Source organism: Perissodus microlepis, chromosome 13, assembly GCF_051167445.1.
Source record: "Perissodus microlepis isolate ML-2025 ecotype Zambia chromosome 13, ASM5116744v1, whole genome shotgun sequence".
Taxonomy (NCBI): domain Eukaryota; kingdom Metazoa; phylum Chordata; class Actinopteri; order Cichliformes; family Cichlidae; genus Perissodus; species Perissodus microlepis.
In genome coordinates this window covers 3999042-4021884 of record NC_140473.1, presented here as the reverse complement: position 1 = coordinate 4021884, position 22843 = coordinate 3999042, and positions in this window count along the sequence as shown.

Below are 22843 nucleotides of genomic sequence, written 5' to 3'. Positions count from 1 at the left end.
CAGCAGTAATAATAATTACAGTTTTTGATGCATAGAGCATTGTCTTTAGTAAAATTAGCTTGATTGTAACTCAGTTATTATTACAACAGAGCAGTAAAACTTCCCATAACCAAGTTAAGCTTTGAAAACTAGGGCCAAACTGTTAAAGCTAACATGAAGCTTAGACACTCAGAATGGAGGTTTCTTCCTGTAAAAAGGAGTTTTTGCTCCCTACTCTCACCAAGTGCTTGCTCATAGGGAGTCGTCTGATTGTTGAGGTTTTTTCTGTATGCCTTGAGGCAACTGTTGTTGTGATGCAGTGCGAAATAAATAGAATTGACTTGAACTAATTAAACCAAAACCCTAACCTTCGAATGCCAATCATCAGATGGATGTTAAACCTGTGAGTTTTAAGTAATCATAGATGATAACCCTAACCCTGCTTTAGGCATAAACAGCAAATACATAAGAAATTGCATAGAGTTAGAGGTAAGGTCATCACTGACCAATAGCACCCACAGATCATTCTCAATGGTGTCAATTAATGCCAGTTTGTCAAATCTGCTGATGTGGCTGGTTTACACCGAAGGCAACCTTTGGCCTCTGTGTGGTCAGTGAGCAGAGTAACTGGTCTGAAGTGGCACCCCACCATGAATAGTTTGTATTGCAAGTAAAAGTAGCTGTATTTATTATGACACGATTTCTTTTGTGAGCATTCTGTTGTGATGTGGTTGCAATTGTCTTCTCTATTCCAAGCAACTGAAGAAGTGGATATGATGCGGCTTGAAGATGAAGGTTTCACCATGAGCCACCAGGATGTCTTGCCTTCAACTTTGGAGCCCAGTAAGTGAGATAAGAAGGTTATCTAAAATTTCCTGTTATTGGACGAAAGAGGATGACTTCTGCTCACATAAAGATTTTTCCACTGAGTTTGTAGAAGATGTTTTAACCATTTTAGAGAAGCTAGTTTTTTCAATGATTGTATTGAGGGAAAATGCTTTAAGGGTCAGCGTGAATCATGAACACAGAATTTGTGCTAACATGATTTGGCCACAATTGGCCAAAATTGCTCCAAAGCTGACAGCACTTGAATGGAGACTATTGGTTTAAAAAAAAAACATAAAAAAAACAACAACAACAAAAAACCAAATCCTGTCCCCCCCCCCAAACAAAATCAGTTTCCATCCACTCCAACACACAGTCCTTTGTCTGACAAGCTCCTGTCTCACTTTGCCCTCTTCCTTCATCCCTCCTTCTGCCACATGCTGCAAGGCGACCAGTCCTTAATTGTTGCTGTAATCAGTGTGATTCATATTGCCTCATTAATATGCGTGTTGTTCACACAATCTTCCCACATGTCTCCTCACTAATGCATTCCTTCCGTCCTGTGCCACTCCTCTCTCCATCTCCTTACTTCCCTTTTTATCTCTCAATCCACTGTCACTTTCCCCTCTTTTCTCACATTTCCATCTTATTATTTCATCCACTTACGTGACCCCCCCCCCCCTTCTTGTTCGCTGATCACACATAAATTAACATTGAAGCCTTCCATAATTGCTTACGTAAAAACTCACACTAATGCACACAGTGCTGCGTATTTAACAGCCCTAATTTTATTCCCCTGCCCCGTATCACCCACCCCACTAATACACATAGTTTTTATGCTAAATGATTGATGTCTCACCATACCACATTTTCCACTTCATTAATAAAAAATGGTGTCTTTATTTATTAATGGGTAATATACATATACTTGTATTTATGATTCAATTAGGGCGACGATGGAATGGCAGTCAGGACATATAAGAGGGAATTTAATGTTTTAAGTTTGAAGATCTAAGTGGTTGGTTATATGCTGAGGTACGGTTCCACACAAGATGGAAAAACATTGTGTAGTAAAGGTAAAGACTTTAACGTGACAGAACAAATGCAATAATATTGGACTGAATCTGAGCATAACATGAATATCCTCAGAATAATAAGAAATACAGAAGTTAGGCAGATGCTTTTCAGGAAATCAGTGAGCGATTGAAGGCCATAAAAATCCAAAACTTTACCAACCTTAATTTTAAGGTCATCTTCTCAGGCTTGCCCAGAAAGCTTTTATGTTTTTAGAAGCAAATAACAAATAAATATTGAACAGTTACCCCAAGCACATCAGCAAATCTACAAAAAATGGCTCAAAAAACTATGTCAGAGACTATGAAAGAGACTTATGTATAAAATAATTGGCAATTACTTAATTCAAGTTGTTGCTGCTAAAGGTAGGTCTATGAGCCACTGAATCAAGTGGTGTACTTACTAATTCACAGAACTGTGAGGAACAAAATAAAATAATTATTTACATTTAAAAACACACTATCCCTGCCTTAAAAATGACAGTCACAACACTATATATCTGACACAGATTTGTTTTATCCGTTATTTAGTTTTAAACTAAGCCAATATTACCCATAATATTTTAATATAAACATTTTACCAATCTAATTGTAATAGTGCTAATTGGTTATTTAAAGATTTACAATTAGGAAAGAACAGAAACATCTTCTGCATTTAAAAACTCCACGTACTGTCTCCATCCTTTATATAGAAAATGTAAGAAAAACTGCCAGGATATACATTGTTAATGTCAAGTTGTTATTGTCAACTTGTATATTTAGGACAAGGGTTTGAACATGTATGGCTGTGACTGAGAAAATAACACTGTTTAAAGAAGCTCTGGTCTGACTACTAGTGTTTGTTGTCGCAGCCTGCAAGAGTTGGCTATGATGAAGTCTCGTGACCAATCAGATGACTGTTAGTAGGTGGCAGTAAGAGGAAGTGATGGCATTTTACTCAGCAGTAAAAGTTTTGACATAACTTTATTACATGTAACGCTGGATGGTATAATATTATTTGAAGAAACTTAGATAATGCTATGAGAAGCAACAGAAAACTTGAAGAGGGGACGGTGCCATGATGTAGTTGTTCAAGACATAGAATCAACTAGCTAAATAATGGAAAAATGTAAACAGTTAAACAGTCTTAAATGTTCTGATGAATTGATTGAATATGAATTGAATAATTTTTAATTCCTATTATATATAAATAATAATTTAAATATAACCTCCTGAGTTCTATGTAATCAGCGGTGATGACCCTAAGCATTACACGTATCCTAACTCTAACTCTAGGGTCACCATCTGTTATGGCTCAGAGGGCTCAGTGTGGCTAAATATGTCTTTAGCAAACTGAGATAACTTCACTTTAGAGGGATAAAACTTAGTGGTCTCTACCTTGTGTTTATTACCTCAAGGCCTCAATGATGCAAATAACAAGGCACTGCACACACAGTTAAGTGGTGGGGGTGTACTACATAATACAAGAAAAAAAAAATAAAGGATCCTTTATACTTATCTCAGCAAAATAATACATGAATATTAGTCAGGGAGTAGATAAATGGAAACACTATGAGTTACTACATGTTCATATATCAGGAATGTGGCATTTTTCTTGTTATATCTTACAGCCTTGTCTTTAATGCAAAATACATACACACACACTAACACATTTACTAACCTCGTAAATCAAGTCCCAAAGAGGACACTCATTTGCTTGAACCATTACTGTTGGGCAGTATTGGCTACTAAATTAGCCTTTATTAGCAGTTTTTTTTTTTCTTTTTTGCAAATGTGTGCGTAACAGTGTGTGTATCTGGCCGCTAACCTAATAGAAGTCAGTATAACCCTGCTGGCAGACACAGGGCTAATAGAAAGATAATGAGTCCGTCCATACTCACGCCTCTATTAAATCTCCCCTTAATACTCTCTCCCTGGAACAGCGGGTGTATTAGCCTGCTCCTCCTTTATGACTGCAGCGTTATGAGAAAAGTGAGCCATCAATGAATATTCATGGTCCAACTCAGCTAAATAGCGAACTACCATTTGTGTTTATGGTGAGAAGTATATCCAAGGCCAAGCTTTTATAAAGGGTGATGGGGGGTGGTGGGGTTGGTAGCAATGCCTGAGCAAGAGTTAGTGAAAATACAATTACCCTGTGTCGATTTATTTGGGTAGGCATATAATTTGGAGAGATAACAGTTGTCCATACACCCTTTGGTGCCATTATGAGGGAAAGACTTACATTTAACCCCATAAGATCTAAACCCAGTCCATGGTGATCACCCTATATGATGTTCCTCTAAGTCCCAGGGGGTTGTGCATGCAATTTCTCTTCTACCAATGTTCTTTTCCTTTAAAAAGAAAAAAATGATGGTTTAGAAAAAAAAGGCCAAAATATATACAATTAGAGAATCTACAAGGAAGTATATTTTTTATTTCAAAGAAATACTAGAAAATATAGGGGGGGAAAACAACAAAAAACACCCACCCCAACAGATGAGTATATAAAACATTCTTGACAAAATACAGATTAAGAGGTAACATTTAAGTTATTTTTGACAGCATCCACTACAGCTCATTCATAGGTTCATCAGTTTATTTTTAGGCTCCAACAGGTTAATTGTTAAATGTAAACTATTAAATGAATTGTTTAATGTTAATAACATACTTCCTGCAGCTCATTTTTCTCACTTGTGAAAGGTTACATTTTTACATTAGTGTTAACAAAATCCTACCTTACGTGTTACATGCAGACAGAAATGATGCAGAATTGACTATGTTTTGACATTTTTAAACAGCATCGAGAGTCTCAAATAGAAAACGAAACCTTAATGGTATAATATGGAAAATAGCTAGGGTGTTTGTATTTAAAGGCTACTGCTTAGATTCTGTCAGATTGAATCTGGCTATCAGGTTTCTTTCCTCTATTAAAAGTGATGGCGAAGCCTAATTTGTAAATGCCGACCACGGTAGTCTGAAAAAAAGTATACAACATTGTGTCACTGTAGCAACAACCAACAAATGACCTTGGACTGACCCAGTGGCTTGAGCTGAGGATGTTTTCTTGCATTGACTTGGCTCGCTCTTATTTTGTAATGGATCTTTTTTTTTTTTTAAACCCGAGGGTTTTAGAATGCTAAAATACCCAGATACATGAATTCTAGTTAATGGATTTGTCCCTCTGTCGTTCAAAACACCTTGGAGCAACCATGTGGCTTTTGTCTGACATTACCCATGCTTTAGCACTGAATTAACAGCACAAAACATGCATGCTCACATTCACACAATCTGCACAGCACTGTCTGTCTCTTTCTAAATTCACACATACGGATGCATGAATACAAACCCCACTGAGAAAAGCGCACAAAAATCCAAGAAGTTGGTTATTTAGATACGCGTTGGCGATGAGGATAATGTGATGTCACCTCTAATACCCAGATAGAGACACAATGTCCCTGCCGGTGCCTTCCCTTTACATGCAAGAACAGCAGAGGAGGTACATATGAATGACAATGTGGCTTGTGACAGTGGAGGCTGACTTATTGGGGATGTATAGTGCAGGCCGGGCCAGCTTCATTCACTCTGTTGTGTTATTTACCCTTATTTTTCTATTACCGGTGCATTTTTATTACAGAGGGAAACGGGAAGATGTAATTGCCTACCAGGTATCTGCTTGCATTATCAGGCCTAGGATGGCATTAACTATAAAAAGATAAAGGACATTATGCTGCCATATTGTGTACTGTGTGGGGTGTGGGTGTGTTGGCAGGTGATACGTCGAGTGAGTGTTTCTGAAAGTGTGTTTTCAAGCATTTGTGTGTGCGTTATTTGATTTATTCATACTACACAGCCTATGGTTTATGACAGATAGGATATACAAATCTATTCTGAGGTTAGAATCAGATATTTGACCAGACAATGGAATAAGCTGCATCTCCAGAAGTGACCTGCATAAACCCTATGTGTGTGTGTGTGTGCATATTTGTGTGTGTGTGTGCGCGTGCCATTGGAAGTACTTTAGAAAATAATTCACAGTGCAATTTAAGTTCCTTTGCATTAAAAGGAGATGTGTGCCATGTGCAGAACTGCATCTTTCAAGCAAACTCGGTAGGGAGTGTAACAACGGAAAGCCAATGTTTTATTCTTTCTCCATTTCTTTCTTTCTTTCTCTCTGTCTGCTTCAGTCTGGCTATGTGGGCACAGACAAAGTCAAACTGCTGCTCACACATATTTGGGCGGCTATTTAATTAAAAGTGGATTACAAGAGTGTTGGGTAAACAAAGATCAGATTAACAAATAGGCCGTTGCTGCTTTCCCATTTGCTAATGCAAATTTGACTTGACGATGGGATTGGTCGTGCAGAAGAACAGCTCTGCCACTCCGGCAGAATATTAAGACCCGGTCTGGAGCTCAAGTTAAGTCGGGACGACTCGCAGAAGTTGGCTAAGCCCCCATCCTTATGCCCAGTGTGTTCGTCTCTGTGTGTGTTGTCTTTCAAAACACCATTCCTCATTTCTTATCTGAGAGGTGTGGCTTTTGATTTTGAATGATGCAGTTTTCACAACAGATGATGAACTACATAGAGCGGTTTTGTAAATGTTTTTTTGTTCTTATGAAACCCCCCAAAATATTTAAAAATTGGGAAGACAAATGAGACAGCAAAGACCACATTTAAAGTTTCCCCACAATCCTAAAAAATGTGTTCGGTGCTAAACTGTTCTGCTGCATATTTTGACTGCCTGTGGTTAATAAGAATAAACTCAAACGCTTTGTAGACATGGACAGGAAGGGGAAGGGTCAGCAACAGCATAGTTTGATGCCACATTGGGAGTCCTGGGTGGTAGGAAAGGGTTGAGACCTCATTGTGAATACACCTTTCTACCATAAGGAAAGACCTTTGCAAACATCTTATGGCCAGAGGTCTTTTATACGTTGCAGTATAACGTTTTGGGGTCACTGCAATGACTTAAATGTAAATTAGAATTAAGTTCATAGTTTGCTACCATGATGCCAGGTCTCTCTTGGAAATGAGATTTTAATCTCATTCAGATTTTTACCTGGATTAATAAAGGACTAATAAAAAAAACCCCTTACCACCCTTAAGGAACCCTTGAACCACCTTGAGGACTGTCAGGAGTCCTCAGCTGTGCAGTTTTACTTATCTTATGATAGTCCACTTTACAGCCTTTACTTTAGAGTTGGGTTTGGGGTAAAAGTTTAAAATCATGTTGAGAAAGCTACTTTTACTAACTGCCTATTATAATCCAGAAAATGTGTTGAATTGACAGAATCCAACTGTCCCTTCACACTGGAAAGCTTCGCTGGGGACATTTTTGCCCTCACATATCCCTCTTGGGCTGAATTCCCCCTCTTTCTATCGTACTGGCTGTCCCACACATGGCTGTCAGCTTAAATTAACAAAGAGTTGTATTTAGGCTTAGGTTAGATGGTTAAATGTAGCTTGATGTGGGCCAAATGCAGTCTGGGAGAAAATCCTTTGTTCTTCACTGCAGCTCTAGCATACACTAATAAAGTCATACATGTGCATCATACGTACTTATTTGACAGTCAGCTGAGGAGGTTATAATATTTTATTTTATACTACCCTTTGGGGCAAAACACACAGTAGAGTAGAAAGATGTTGTAAAAGTATTGCAGTTTCATAAGCACTTCAAAATATAATTGATGTGATCACACATACATAAAACAAGAAGTTAGCCACGTTCTTCGCCATGGTTTCTGTGTGAAACTAATTATTGCACTTTGTGTCTGCAGCTAATTAGTAAAAGCAAAAAATAACTAAATACATTATATATAAATGCAATTAGACAAAAAACAAGAAAATAGAACTCAGTTTTAGACCTTAATAGCATCCAAATGGGGTTAAAAACAAAGAAAAAGCTTATACAATTTTTATAAAGTAGATGACAACAATTTTTTGTAGCAGCCTGTAAATATGTTTTTATAATGGCTGAAACTTGACATAATGTTGCTTAACAGCTTTGTCTTTCAGCTCTAAAGGCGGCTGTGTGATAGTGATACCAAATGAAAAGTCAACAGATTACCAAAAATATACAACAGCCATCTGTTTTTTATGTTGATGAATGCATACTTAAAGCTCAAAGACCTCAAAGTTTAAGATAGCACTGGATGAAAAGTTGTAGACTCATAGTCTACATTAGTATCACTAATCAGCTGTAGACATTTTTATATGCAGAAATGATAGCCTACTTGCTTCTATAAAGATGTTAAAGGACTCCCAAAGCCAGCAGAAGGCATCCTCTGGGTTCTGTATATATCTCTAACAAATTTCATGACAGTGTGCACACCCATCCCTCCAACAGTGGCTGAGATGTTTCATCAGAAAACCAAAAAAAAGAGAAGAAAAGTCACGGGATGAAACACCACTGGGTTCATCATGTAGCAATAATGCAAAAAAACATACACAGTGTTTCATCTAACATTTGATGATACCTGTCATTCTGGACAAAGCACTGATGCCAATGGAGCATCAGTGCTTTGTCTCCCGTGGCCAAATAACTTATTTTTCCGCATGACAGTATAAGATGACACCTCTAAAACCCACTACTGGACCTGATTTAAAGATAAGACTCTATGGCCTTCCTTGTAAACCTCTCTATCTATCTAGACTGTCAGCATCTTTGTCTTTATTTCTTACTTCCTATCTCTTCCCATTTTTTCTCTCATCCTCCACATCCCTCACACCTCCCTGCCCCCTGTGTCCCAGAGTTTTGGACATCATTCGACCTTGCCATGATAGACTGTTGCTGTGTTCATTCCTCTTTTTCAAGACACCTCTCACCTCCTCGGTCACTGGAGAGCGAGGGAAAAAGAAGAATGAAGTGAAGTCAGAGGAGGAAGGATGGATTTATTGACTTGAGGCTCAGGCTCAGGTCGATGCATCAGAGTCTAGATCATGGTGGATGATGAGGCCTCAGGGTGTCAGGGACAACTTCATACAGGCCAGGAGCCTAGCATTGATCTATTCAGGGCTTCCACCAATCTATGCACGTCATTCTTTTTAGGTATGCTTTTTCCTTACTGCTGTTGTCAGATGATAAATCTATGAATTTGATACGATTGTGTCCATTTTGACATTCAGCAGAACTGTCCAGGGTTCAGATTAGAGTTTCTTTTAGTCTCATTTCATTCATTCTGTTAGACGGTGTTATATTTGGGTGTTCTAAATTAGCAGAAATTCTATCTGTAGGGGTTGATGTTACCTAACCCAACCCTTCCTTCACCCAAAATGGCTCACTGTGTGTTAAGAGGTTAAAGAAACTTTGACCTTGTTTTCTCTACATTCTCCATCAATGATATTTGGTATATTTGAATGGAACATATTCACTGCTACCAGCTGCCAAGTTCATAAACATAAACACTTACTGTGTTAGAGGAGATGTCCAGTAGAAACACCTGATGGCTGCTGGGTCTTTAAAATTGGTCTCATGAGAAAAACAGCGGCGTGTTTCATTTTTGCAAGGCCACTGTGTACATTTTGTCTCAAAAGTTCCTACAGTGCAATGACTTTCTTATGTTGTTATGTTTTAGAATATTAACAATATTTATAACTGGAATACACATTCCACTTTAATGTATTTAGGAAAGTGATCTAGCTGTATACAAAGCTACAACAAAAATCATATCAATAACCACTAATGACAATAATATATATATATATATATATATATATATATATATATATATATATATATATATGAACATATACATATATTCAAATTGTTCTTCAAAGACATGTAATATCTCTGACATTGTGTGCAGAGTTTATTTTGGCTGAAAGAGGCTCATATGAAAAGGTCAGGGACCAGTGTTGCACAGAAGGAGGGCTCATTGTGTTGAATAATACAGGAGATGATGTTACGGGGGGTGGGGGCATATGACGCCTCCTCCCATAATGCTAACATCTTTCTGTGGTATTTTAGTCTCTGGTAGAACAGGGATAGTCCATCTGGGTTTGCTGTATAGTCCCAGTTCTACAAGGACAGGACAAGACACAAAGTTGAGGATCAGCAGATTGACGCGATGTGCTGGGGGAGAAAGGATGATGGTTAGAGGGAGAGGAAGCAAGAGGAGAAGTGGAAAGGAAAAACAAAAAGGAAAAAATAAGATACATATTAAAGTGAGTAACTGTGTGCAAAAAGAACTTTGAAGAAATAAAATTAGAGAAAAAAGAAAACTAATACTGCAAGCGTGACAGGAAAGTTTGGAAAAGTGAGAAGGAAGGGGTCAGACTAAATGTGATGAGAAGGGACTAAAGAGGAAGAAAAGGAGAGATGAGGCTGAAAGAGGAGATGGATGTGATACTGAGCTGAGTTTCATATTTAAGACCATGACTCAGGAGTAAAGAATAGAAGGGCTACAGTTAAGATTTCCAAGCAGAACATTTTCATAGAGTTGTTAAAAATCCCCAAAAGTGCAGTGGATGAAACAGTGTTGGTCATCATTAGCAGGCTAAACTGTGTGCATGACAATGCTTAGACATGTATAACTGGAAATTGGTGCTAATTAGAAGTCTAATAAACTAGAATTTCACTCATCACAACTGAACGTCTTGGATAGTGTCTAGCACACAGCAAACAATCCCACAAAAACAGCCAAGTGTCTTCAGTTTGGGGAAGTGAAGCATAGCAAAAAACCTAATGGCTACAGCTACCTGTATGGGACACCTGTCAATCAAAAAGCCCAAAGTTTAAGCCTTAAAACATGTCTAAATAGGTGAATTATAGAAGAAAAAAAAGATTTATAGCTCTGAATACTGGAGTCAGGGGTGCGGCTGCTTAGACTGACAGTTGAGACAGACAGTTAAAGCCAATCACTGTTTCTCACAAGTGTCACCTCCTCTGTTAATTAAAGGCAATGAACTGGCTAACATGCTTCTGCTGTTGTTTCCTTTTAGAGAATTTTTAATGTGAATCATGTGTAAAATAAGTTCTGCTGTGTCATACAGGTAGCCCACGAAGTTTCAGATTTGTTGAATGAAATTCTATCATTTTTGTTATTCTGTTTGCATAATCAATTGGTTCGACAATCGGTGCTAACATGTACAGTACACCATTGCAACTTTATTTGAACTTCATCCTCAGGACTCCATCCTCTGAGCTGCAGCAGATCATCTTCTTTCATCTCACCCTGTACCTAGCATCCTTCTCTGTCATATCAACCCTTGGATATACCTCAGTAATGAAGTTTAACAAATCCAGACACTCATCCTCTCCCAGTGAGGATCATCTATCCGCTGCCGATTGCATTCCCACCTCAGATATCGAACTGGACTTACATGCACTTGTTCAACCCAAAAGACGAGATTTCTCTCACTGAACAAAAAACCCAGAAAATTATTTAGAAAAACTGGAGTAAAGTAAATGAACTGAGTTTAAAGTCTTTGAAATTTAGCTAAAAAAATGTCCATTTTCTTAACTAATTGTAACACTGACTGTTACCAGTAGCGGTTTAGAAAGAGGGAAAATTAATATTGAGCAGAATTGAGTTCAGCTCATTGGTGCAGCCCTTCACAACAGCCCTAGTTTCTCATGTGGCCCCTTCGTAAAATGAATTGGCCATTCACGCTATCATTAATATTATGTGTGTCTAATGTTGAATACTGAGAGGAGAAAATCTGTTTTCTCTTAGCATTTGGATTCATCTGATGACTGGCCTTTACAAATATTGGGAAGGACATGTTTCCATTTTTCATATGTGTGCTGTTGCCAACAGCAATTATGCACTTAATTTAGAGAGTCGCATAAAATGAAGTAAAGTCAAGCAGTTAGGAATGTTAAGCGAAGGCGGAGAGGATGATGACGGGAGTAAAAACGCTGTTGATGGAAGAAGAGAAGGGAGAGTTAGAGGGGACAGCGGGCCATGCTAGGCAACTCCTGCCTGTCATACTGCGTCATAGTCACGGGCAGTGTGTGCGTGTGAGAGAGACTGCCCAACATAAAATGTTTCTTGCAGTGGTGTTTCATTCCTCCCAAGTGTGCGTCTGTGTGTGTTTGCATGTGGTTTGGACTGAGGGCACCAGACGGGCAGGAGGGTAATTTGGTTTGGCACTAATGCAGGGCCGAGGATCTATGCTCTGGGTGAGAAAAATGTCTCTCGCGAACACTTACCCACTTTTCCCAATGTAATCAAAGTGGACGGTTCAAAGAAGCTCTGCAGCTTCCCGTCTTACTTCACAGCTTGTTCCCAACTGTACATGTGTAGCTCCACGTACTGTCTTTCATCTACCACCTAACTGTATTTTTTTAAAAGTGTGTGTCATATGCTTAATTATGACAATGCGTGTGTATTTTTATATAGAACAATTATGCCTGCGGCCGAGCCCAGGCGTTTCTTACCTATAGCTGTGTGTTTTGCGTGTGAATGTGTTGTTCTGCGTGTGGCCACACACGTTAATTGCGCAGGTGGCTGTGTGAGGGTCTCGCACCCTGTCAGAGCTGCTCTTCATCCTCCTCTCCCTTCCTTCCGCTCACACCGCAAGCAGGGCGATTATAGCCTTGCCACCGTCACCCTGTTTACACCTTACGCCGCCACCAATTACCAAGTTTGACACCCGAGCTGTCACCCAGGGTTGGGGTGTTGGTTCGTGGATGAGGTGGGGTGAGGTGGTACTTTGGGTGGCAGATTCACACCCTTGGCGAAACTGTCACAGCTTTACCTGTGAACGGATACACAGGAAGCGGAGGGGGGGGGGGGCAATTAGCTGGACAACAACTGAACGTACTTCATCTAAATGCAAACAGATAAACTGATATATTTTTTTATTATGCAGTGCAGTCAATTGAACAATTCAAAAGATAAATCACAATACATTATTATTAATAATACTAAACAACCATATTCATCGCAGCTAGCTCCAACATGGATTGATGGATGGAAAGACTAGTACAGCCTAACTGGCAAAGCTCAACAGATAAGCACTGCCTGGGACCTCTGACTCTTATGAATACCATCTGAGTTCATTTATTTATGCCGTTTAATGATAAGCCACTTTATTTAGTTAAATATGAGTTTGTTTAAAAGAAGGAGAGAAACCCCAGTGAGAACATGGATGAATTTTTCTGTGACTTTTTAATCAAAGTAGTTTTAAGAACTTCATTCAATCAGGAAGTGAAACTTCTAACCTTGCATGCTTCCTAATTTGCCACACATCTGAACTCCTGGAGAAAACCCACACAAGCGCAGGAAGAACAGACAAACTCCACACAGAAGTTGTAGTTTCTCTGTCTGCTAGGGCAAGGCTTGAATGTCAGTTGGTTTGTGGGTACTCCACATAATATATCCTATTCCTTGAAATCCCCCACTTATCAGACCTGAAATTCCTGCATACAATTACAGCGATCTAATAATGTTCAGACCAGCTTTTGATAGGCCAGAAGTGCTTCAGAGGTGGACTTACGTCTGACCTGGACAACACCTGGTACCCTTTATCTCTCCCTCTTTCTGTGAGATTAAGAGCTCCCTCTCTTGTTTCAGGAAGCGTTGCTAGCACTCACGGACAGGCTATAAAGATGTGAATTTTAAGGTAGGCAGACATGGACTACTTGCTCTAAATAAATCTATCTTAACTTATAAGACACTTGCTCAGAAGTCCAAGTGAAAAGAATGTTAATGATGTTAACCCTTGGGGTGCTCAGACACTTAATGCTAGCGTTATTAACGCGATGCAACCATCCATCCATTTTTTCATTATCCAATTCAGGGGTGGAGCCTATCCCAGGAACGGCTGGGAACGTTTTTACAAATCAAAGAAGCATGGGGTCATTATCCCATGGACTTAACACCGGGCTTCAGATTAGCTGTGAATACTATGCAAGAACAAAATGTTGTTGTTTTTTTGTTTTTTTTGAGAAATAACAGAACAAAAACTAGCACGCACACGAATGCACAAGTTAGGGAATTTTTTTTAGTCACAGGAAAATAAGATAATATCAGAAAATAAATGTGTGCATTTCTTTTTACCTCCCCAAAATGATTCGATGTAGCTCCAAACTCTCGGTCTCTCTCTGTACTGTGTGTGTAAATGTGTGTGAGGCGCTTCACAGAGAGGTGAGTGTGGTCCATTGTGTGAAAAGGTGGGACAGAGGGCTTGGCCTGGAGCACAGCTATGATTAATGGAGAAACACACACAAACCTGCTCCACCATCTCTCTTCGCTGTCCCACTCTTGGGTCATGTCTTTTTAACCCCTGTAACACAATGACACACACCTGGCCCAGTTTGCGTGAAAGAGTCAAGCTTTTTCTTTTTTTTTTTTTCTTTACACATGGGAGAGGAGTGGCAACCTGGCGGCCGCAGTAATGGCGCACTCAAACATTAGCTAAAAGAGGACAATAGTGAGTGTGTGTGCTTTAATGAGCTGACCTGTTTGGTCCACCTGCTCTCCCCAGCTGGCCAGGCTGCGCTGAAGCTGGATGCCGTAAATATCTTTAGGAGACTCTGCTGGGCTTTTGCTTCAGCTGCTTCATCCCTCTTTTCTCCAGTCTCCATTTCTGCCCTGCTTGCCTCTGTCCCGTCTTGCTGCACCTTCCTCTCTCCATCATGTCATGTCTTCTTTCTTCCTCTTTCGACCCTCTTTCTTCTTCTCATCTCTCCATCTCACATCTTCTTCATCTTATCCTTGAGGTTTTCGGCTTTTGTTTTCTCCAGTTTAACTCACCGAGTTCTTTTCCTTCTCTCTACTACTTTGCTTAATTTTCTTTTCTCCTCCCTCAGATTGTTGTCTAATCCCTTATCTAATGCTAGTTAGTATCAACATCAACTCTTCCAGGATTGAAGATACCCATGTTTCTTTAGTCAATTCAATTCAATTTTATTTATATAGCGCCAAATCACAACAAAAGTTGCCTCAAGGCGCTTTAGTCCAGTTCCTGAAAAGGTATTGATGGACAATATTCCTTCCCCCCTCCTGACACACTGTTGGGAGAGCTATAAGGCTATGGATACCATTCTAGGAGATGGGAATGTGCTACATCTAGATCCTTCTGTTGGGATGATGCTCTGTATTTGATTGTTACATGTTTGCAGTGTCACAAACTGAAAGGGCTGTTAATATATCGTGGTGAATAGTTCCCATTAGACTTGGTAATGATGTGAAATACAAGAACGGATTGTATCAAGGGTCAGCTGCCCTGATATGGAAAGGATGCCACATTGTTTGATAGCAATGTACATGATCAACTTACAGGGGGCTCAATTAAAAGATACCCCAAAAACCAAGGTGAAAAACTGATGCACTCCACTTCCAGGTGTAGGGTCTGACAATGGATCCAATGATTTCATCCTGATACTGTCATGCTGAACAAGCAGATCTCCGTGGCTTCTCCAAACCTTTTCACATCCATCACACACTGAAAGTGAAGCTGCTCTCATCTGTGAAAAGCACAGGACACTAATGGTGGACCTGCTGATTCTGGTATTCTGTGGCAAATGTCGTTCAGGTTCCACGGTGCTGGACAGTGAGCTCAGGCCTCACTAGAGGACGTCGACCGTCAGGCCACCCTCATGAAATCTGTTTCTGTGTATGGTCAGACACACCCACACCAGTGGCCTGGTGGAGATCATGTTGTAGTCCTGACAGTGCTCATCCTTTCCCTCCTTGCACAAAGAAGCAGATACTGGTCCTTCTATGGCCCTGTCCAGCTCTCCTAGAGTAACTGTCTTTCTCCTCCACACTCTTGAGACTGTGCTGGGAGACACAGAAAACCTTCTAGCAATGGCATGTATTGATGTATGATCCTGGAGGATTTAGACTACCTGTGCAAACTCTGTAGGGTGCAGGTATCGCCTCATGCTATCAGTGGTGACAGTGACCCTAGCCAAATACAACACTAGTCACAAAAAACTGTCAAACAAGATGAGGAGGGAAATAAAAGTCTGTCCACCTGTAAAAGGATTCATGTTTTAAGGGTTGTCTCATTTTTGCCCCTCTGGTGCCCCTGTTGTTCATTTCATTAACACCAAATCAGCTACTTTACTGACCACATCAGTATCCCAGAAGTTTAACTTGATGTTTTGTCTGATAAAAGTCATTCTGGATTATTTTGCTTTGCATTTTGGCAAATTAAACTTTGCGAAATTTGCTCTTAGGTGAACTAAAATCTACCAAAATCCTATCAACGATATCATCGGTTGCGATCACAATGAAGCAAAAATTGTCTTTAAAAAAATGTAACAGTGAGTCTCCAAGGTTTTAAATGAACTTACCTTAACTACCACTGCTGCTGCTGCTGCTGCTCGTGTCGACGAGTTGACAAAATGAAAACAAGTAACTTCTTGCTATATTTAAAGCACCTGCTTATATCTTCACACGGTGTCACCATGTCTACACAGACGGCGTAGTGTGAGGAGCGTTAGCAGGAGCTCCAGTGCTCTTTTTGAGATGTCGGTTGCATTTTGTAACTACTCAGTGCTCAATACACAATCGCTGTATGCAGAACACAGATACATGATTTCACTCAAAGTTTCCTGACTTCTATTTCAGTTCTGAACATCTGGAATATAGCCTTAACTTCTGATAAGTAGAAGGCTTATCAGGGAAAAAGTTGTACAAATTAGAACATTGCGGCAATCCATTGTTTGTTTTTAGCTGATTCCATCTGTTGAAAACCACCCCTAAGTTTGTACAGTCGCTTTACCCTGCTAGAAGATCCCAGTCCTACTACTGGTGTTCAGCACCAACTTTTTGTTCTTTGCTCTTGTCTTCTTCAGAAGGTGAAGTCGAAAGGAAATCAAAATTCATGTTTTTTGTCTATCCTAACTTTAGTGAGTAAACATTAGATTTAATTAAACACTGTAGTCACTGTACTGTAGCATGGACATAATCCATTTGGAAAAGTAGCTCATTAAATCACATACCATTTTATTTTAGCATAAAATTAAATGCACCGTGGTGTGAATAGAGGAAACTCATAAAGCAGTATTTATTTCATGTGAACATTACAACAGTAACATTCGCTGAGCCTTTTATATCTACAAATTCAGTAGTGAATGAGCCTCCAATCAGAGACAAATTCATTTCAACCAGAGATTGAACTTTTTTTTCTTTTTTTAACCACTTAACACTGATGAATTTATATAACTCACTACGTGTAATAAAGGCACTTATTACTCGGCATACTTTTATATTGTCGTTAATAAAAGATGGACATAAAGATTACTTTTTTTACTTAAAACTATTCATTTTTGATGAGAAGCAGTAAAGCAAGTCAGCCAATCCATATTCACACAGGGCTTCAACAACAGAAATTATTTTATTCCCTAAAGACAATTTTGGAGCAAATACTCAGGGAAAAACGTCCAGTTAAGGAGGTGCAAGTGAACCACAACCCAAATAGGTCACTGATGACTCTGTCTGACCAAATATGAAAGAAATTTGGTGAAATATTAACTTGTTCTTTTAACTTGCTTATTTAAGTTCAAAGAAAAGTACTTTCTAAGAGGCTTAAGGTTAATTTTGCACCTTTTTGTAAAATTTGCATTTTTGTAACTTTGCATGAAGGTACAAGATGGGTACAACAGCACTACCTGTGAATGCACAATCTAGTACTTAGACAATACTTTTCTTAGACTGCAGAACTTAATTAAACCATCAGCAAAAACTTAAAGTTGGTATCTGATGAGGCCTGACAAATACACTTGGGAATCTTTTTTTTTTAATTCACTAATTAAGATGTCTTCTCATCATTTAATCAAAATTTCATGATACTGCATTGACCAAAGCTTACAGCAGATTGACTAGAAAATTTAAAAAAAAAAAAAGATTTTTCTGATGGGAAAATCTGGCTTGTCAGGTGATGCATATCAGGCTGCAATTTTAAGCTTAAACTGTCATTTTAAGAACATCTTAGCAGTGACATTTGATTATTGTATTAATCATTCAACATGAAATATCACGTTGAAAGGCTGACATTCTTCAGTCATTGTAAAGTTGCCAGAAATATTAATGAAGTAAAAATGTGAATAAACTTTTATTGTTGAAACTTAATTTCACTTTATTTTTTAAAGTTTTCCTTCAGCAGGGTTTAGATTGAGCTGAGTGTTGATTTGGAAAATCTTTTTCATTACCTAACATGGACTGTATGATCATGACTCTTATGGTACATACACATTTATAAAACTTTTTATAATTAAAATTCTTTTCAATGTGTGAAACAAAAAACAAGTAGACAAAAGAAGCCTTCTCATTTCAAACTGCTGACCAGTGATGTTTCTGCAGTGAGATCTGTTGCTGCAGGTCAGCAAGTTATCTCAAAAGGCTGTAGGTAAGCAGTAAAAAATGGAATGTGACCACTCGACTGGCCCAATGTGTAACCACGTTCTGCACACGTGTGGAGATGAACCTTACTAAGTAATCTTACATTTTGTGTGCCCATTGTTGCTCAAAGTGCCACACATTTCAAGCAGCATTTAAAAAACGATTTGGTTATATGATTAACACACGCTCAGCTGCTTAAAGAAAGTACAGTAAAGCTGGATTTTAATCTACTTTCAGGCGCTTTTCATGTAATGCATTTGTGCAGGAATCCACATGAGCATGAACATATATCCAGCGTTTTCTACAGTAATTGACACCTTTCACTTTCATATCAAATACTCAGATTTTCAGATTTCTCTAAAAGATTTAGGATTATAACACTCACACACAGATACACACACTGTAGATGTGCTTTTATTCATTTTACTGTAGGTCTGCCAATGTTGACGTGATGAGTAATAACATAAATCATAAATACTGGCTTGGCCAAAGCTTCAGGAAAGCTGTAGCTAATTTTGCCAAACCACAGTGTAACAAAGATTAAAAATAAATATTAGTAAAAGTAATGCTGATACAGATTCATACTTAAAGGAAAAACTGAGGATCAAACATCCATCAGTCTCGATCAATAAATCTAAATATGGCCGTAATTATTTCCATTTTATATTTGATTAATTATAAAACACTGAGTATTTAAAATATATTTCATATATATAAATACAGCCTTTGCAGTGTATTGTCAAGATGAACCCTGTGTGCTTTGGAGCTACAGTCATAGAAAGACAGCAAAAGAGATACAGAGAGCGAGAGAGGAAGAGCCCTCACTTGGTAATGAATTCAGTTTTGACTCAGTATCAACTGACACAGTTAGGATACTGTGTGGGAGTCCTGTGTGTGTGTGTGTGTGAGAGAGTACAGTAGGTGCGTGTGTGTCATATGCTGCACTTCCAATGGCCTTATATAGCTTAAGTACACACTTTCATACACATTTTGCAAATAAACAGCAGTGTGTGTGTGTGTGTGTGTGTGTGTGTGTGCCCGCTTCCACGTGTGATCCTCCACACACCTTGCGATCTATCCTCCAATCTCTATTCCACTTGGTGTGTATATGTATGTGTGTGTGTGTGTCGTACAGTACTGCAAGGTGTGTGCTCAGTGTGCCTTTATGCAAGGCAGGTGAAAGAGGTAAATTGGGCCGTTCCATCATGCGATGCGGGGAGGCCAGGCTGACATGCTGATCAGGTGTGCATGCATAATGGCCACCAAAAATAAGCTCTGTTTTGAATAATGCCCCCCCTATCCAAAGAAAAAAAGAAAGAAAGAAAGAGATGAAGAAGAAGAAATGCGGCAGTCTGCTCCCAGTCCGGCTGGGATCTCATCCATCTTAACAATGAATGGAAATCAGAGACAGACTGCCACCGACCAGGGTCTCCGCAGAGCCCACTTACATCTCTTTCTCTCCCTCTCTTCTTCTCTATCTCCCTATCATCCCTTTATTCTTTGACCCTTTCCTCTCCTCCTCCACTATTTTCTGTTTTTCCTCCTTTTTCTTCACTGCTGTGAGGTTTGTTTGTTTTTTTTCCCAACTGTCACAAACTCAGTTTTTTCAGTGTTTCTCCCTGTGGTGCAGTGTTGAAAAACAGTGTATTTTGTTTATTGACTACATATGCAGACACTACCATAGGTAGAAGAATCTGTTAAGCCTGATTGGGGGGGGGGGTTGATGACTGTTATATTCCTGTAACGTACATGTTACCCCAGCCGAATAAACAATAACTGGTCTTTTTTTCCGTGAGCAAATGTAAAGCAAAGCTGCTTGGTAATTTAAGAGGTGTCCTGTGGCAGTACAGTGGTAACAGTTTCACAGGTCTTTCACTCCTAACTAACTTTTAAATAGTGAATTAATATTGTGAAGGGGTGTGTTTTATCTGAAACCATGGCTTTTTGTGGCTCCACTGCAGCTAGTCTCGCTAGCTTCAGTGACTGCAAATTTTAATTATAATTACAAAAGTTGCTACTGACCAACAGCCGTGTTTCAAAAAGCGACATGTTGGTGAATCATGTACATTTAGGGGCCCTTAGGGATCAGGAGCTACAGACGCTGTTTCTTAGTTTTGCCTTTGATGATATATCTTCATACTTTTTAGCTCTATTTTTATGGCTGGTCTAACTAACAGTTCTTATAAAAGCCAACTTACTGCTTCAGCAATGTTCTTCCAACTTTGTGTCAACCGTTTGCAAAACCAGTAAATGTGACTACATCCTTCTCTCTCACCAACCGGTCATGGCAGATGGTTCCCCCTCCCTGAGCCTGGTTCTGCCAGAGTTTTTCCTTCCCACTGTCGCCAAAGTGCTTACTCATAGGGGGTCATATGATTGTTGGGTTTTTCTCTGTATGTATTATTGTAGGGTCTACCTTATAAAGCGCCTTGAGGTGACTGTTGTTGTGATTTGTTGCTGTATAAATAAATTGAATTGAACTGACAAACACATGCACATCTTTATTGTCTGTGTGTTAATCCAAGAAAACAGCTGTCTCTGCCCTTCAAGAACAATACTGTAACAACATAATAATAGTTTAATGTTTAACAATACTTCTTTTTTTTTTTTTACTTTATTAAAATTGGAAAGGTATGATGGTGAAAAAAGTTGGGTCTTTGTTAAGCAGAGGGATCATAGTGGAACCAAAAAAGTTTGCAGACAGATATTTGTCTTTTCCAGTGTAGGGTCTAACGCGTTATTAAGTAACGCGTTACAGTAACTACATTATTATTGTGGTAACGAGCACGGTAACTAGTTATTATGGAAAAATCAGGAACGCGTTAATCGTTACTGGGATTTAGATAGTTATTCGTTACTTCGTGTGGTGGCTATCGTGGAGCTTCCACAGATTCAGTAACATTAGCAAGTGGTGGAGGTCAGCAGGTGGATGAGAGAAAGGGGAGGCAGGAGGGGAAGAGACCCGAGGCGGCCGCTGGTCCGAGAGTATCAGGTGAACTGAACTTCAGGTAAGAAGTTATGACCTGCAGTCCATCTGGGTCAGATATGAACCAAGTTTAGGTGGAGATTATTTTCGTTATGCTGACTTTTTCGTACTGCGTACTAGCTAGCATGACGGAGTTTCTATACAGCTGGGTGGGTGCTATGATGTTGATGTTGAACTTTATTTTGTTCATAAGGTTAGTTAGTAGAGTTGCCAACCGTCCCTTAAAAAACGGAATCGTCTCGTATTCAGAGAAAATTCAGAGCATTAACAGGGAGAGGGGGGCACAAGGAAATACTTTTCTTTCTTATTCTCATTTAAAATATCTAGCTTTTAAAAAATAATTATCTGAATCTTACAACAAACGGTTGATAGATTGATGCATATATACCATCAAAACAGTGTACATCACTGTCACAACAGCGTTTGTTTTCAATGAAAGGCTTTAAGATTTTTCCTATAATGGTGGGCTGGTCTCTAGTCAAAATCTAGTCGATTTCTTGTCCCAGTCCAGCCCTGTATGTAGCTCATCTGCAGTCTGGTGTTGCCTACATCTTCCTATTCGGAAGGCAGAATTTCCGAGTTCTGAGTACAGTCGAAAGCACCACGCCTGCAATTTTCGTGTTGGATGTAAAAAGCACACATGACGCTGTGACGTAGGCTAGAATCATGGCGGCGGTCAACGGCGGTCAACGGCGGTCCAGGCGTGGGATTTCTCTCGTGGAAATATGCACATTATTTTTTCCTTTCTATTGGTAGGTGGCACAGTGCACTTGTGGCAAGTAAGCAAGCTAGAAGACTGGCAATCTTGCTGGTAGTGATGTGTCGGTCGCGAACGAAATGGCTCTTAGATCCGGGTCTTTGACGTGAACGACGCGAGCCGGATCCTTATCGCGAGCCGTGGGTTTTTTTTTCTTTCTCTCACCCTCTCTCTCTCTCGCACTTTTTTTCCGCTTCACTCAGCATGCGAGCCTTGTACTTTTGATAGAAGTAACTAGTAATGGCCTACTTGTTGTTCCTAGAGTATTTAAAAGTAGAATGGGAGGCAGAGCCTTCAGTTTTCAGGCCCCTCTTCTGTGGAACCAGCTTCCAGTTTGGATTCGGGAGACAGAAACTATCTCTACTTTTAAGATTAGGCTTAAAACTTTCCTTTTTGCTAAAGCATATAGTTAGGGCTGGACCAGGTGACCCTGAATCCTCCCTTAGTTATGCTGCAATAGACGTAGGCTGCCGGGGGATTCCCATGATGCATTGAGTTTTTCCTTTCCAGTCACCTTTCTCACTCACTATGTATTAATAGACCTCTCTGCATTGAATCATATCTGTTATTAACCTCTGTCTCTCTTCCACAGCATGTCTTTTATCCTGTCTTCCTTCTCTCACCCCAACCGGTCGCAGCAGATGGCCGCCCCTCCCTGAGCCTGGTTCTGCTGGAGGTTTCTTCCTGTTAAAAGGGAGTTTTTCCTTCCCACTGTCGCCAAAGTGCTTGCTCATAGGGGGTCATATGATTGTTGGGTTTTTCTCTGTATCTATGAAGCGCCTTGAGGCGACTTTTGTTGTGATTTGGCGCTATATAAATAAAATTGAATTGAATTGAATTGAATTGAATAGTAACTAAGTTACTAATTTAAAGTAACTTACCCAACACTGGTCTTTTCTAGTTGGGACCAGATGAACCTGCTCAGAGAACCCAGGGAATAATTAC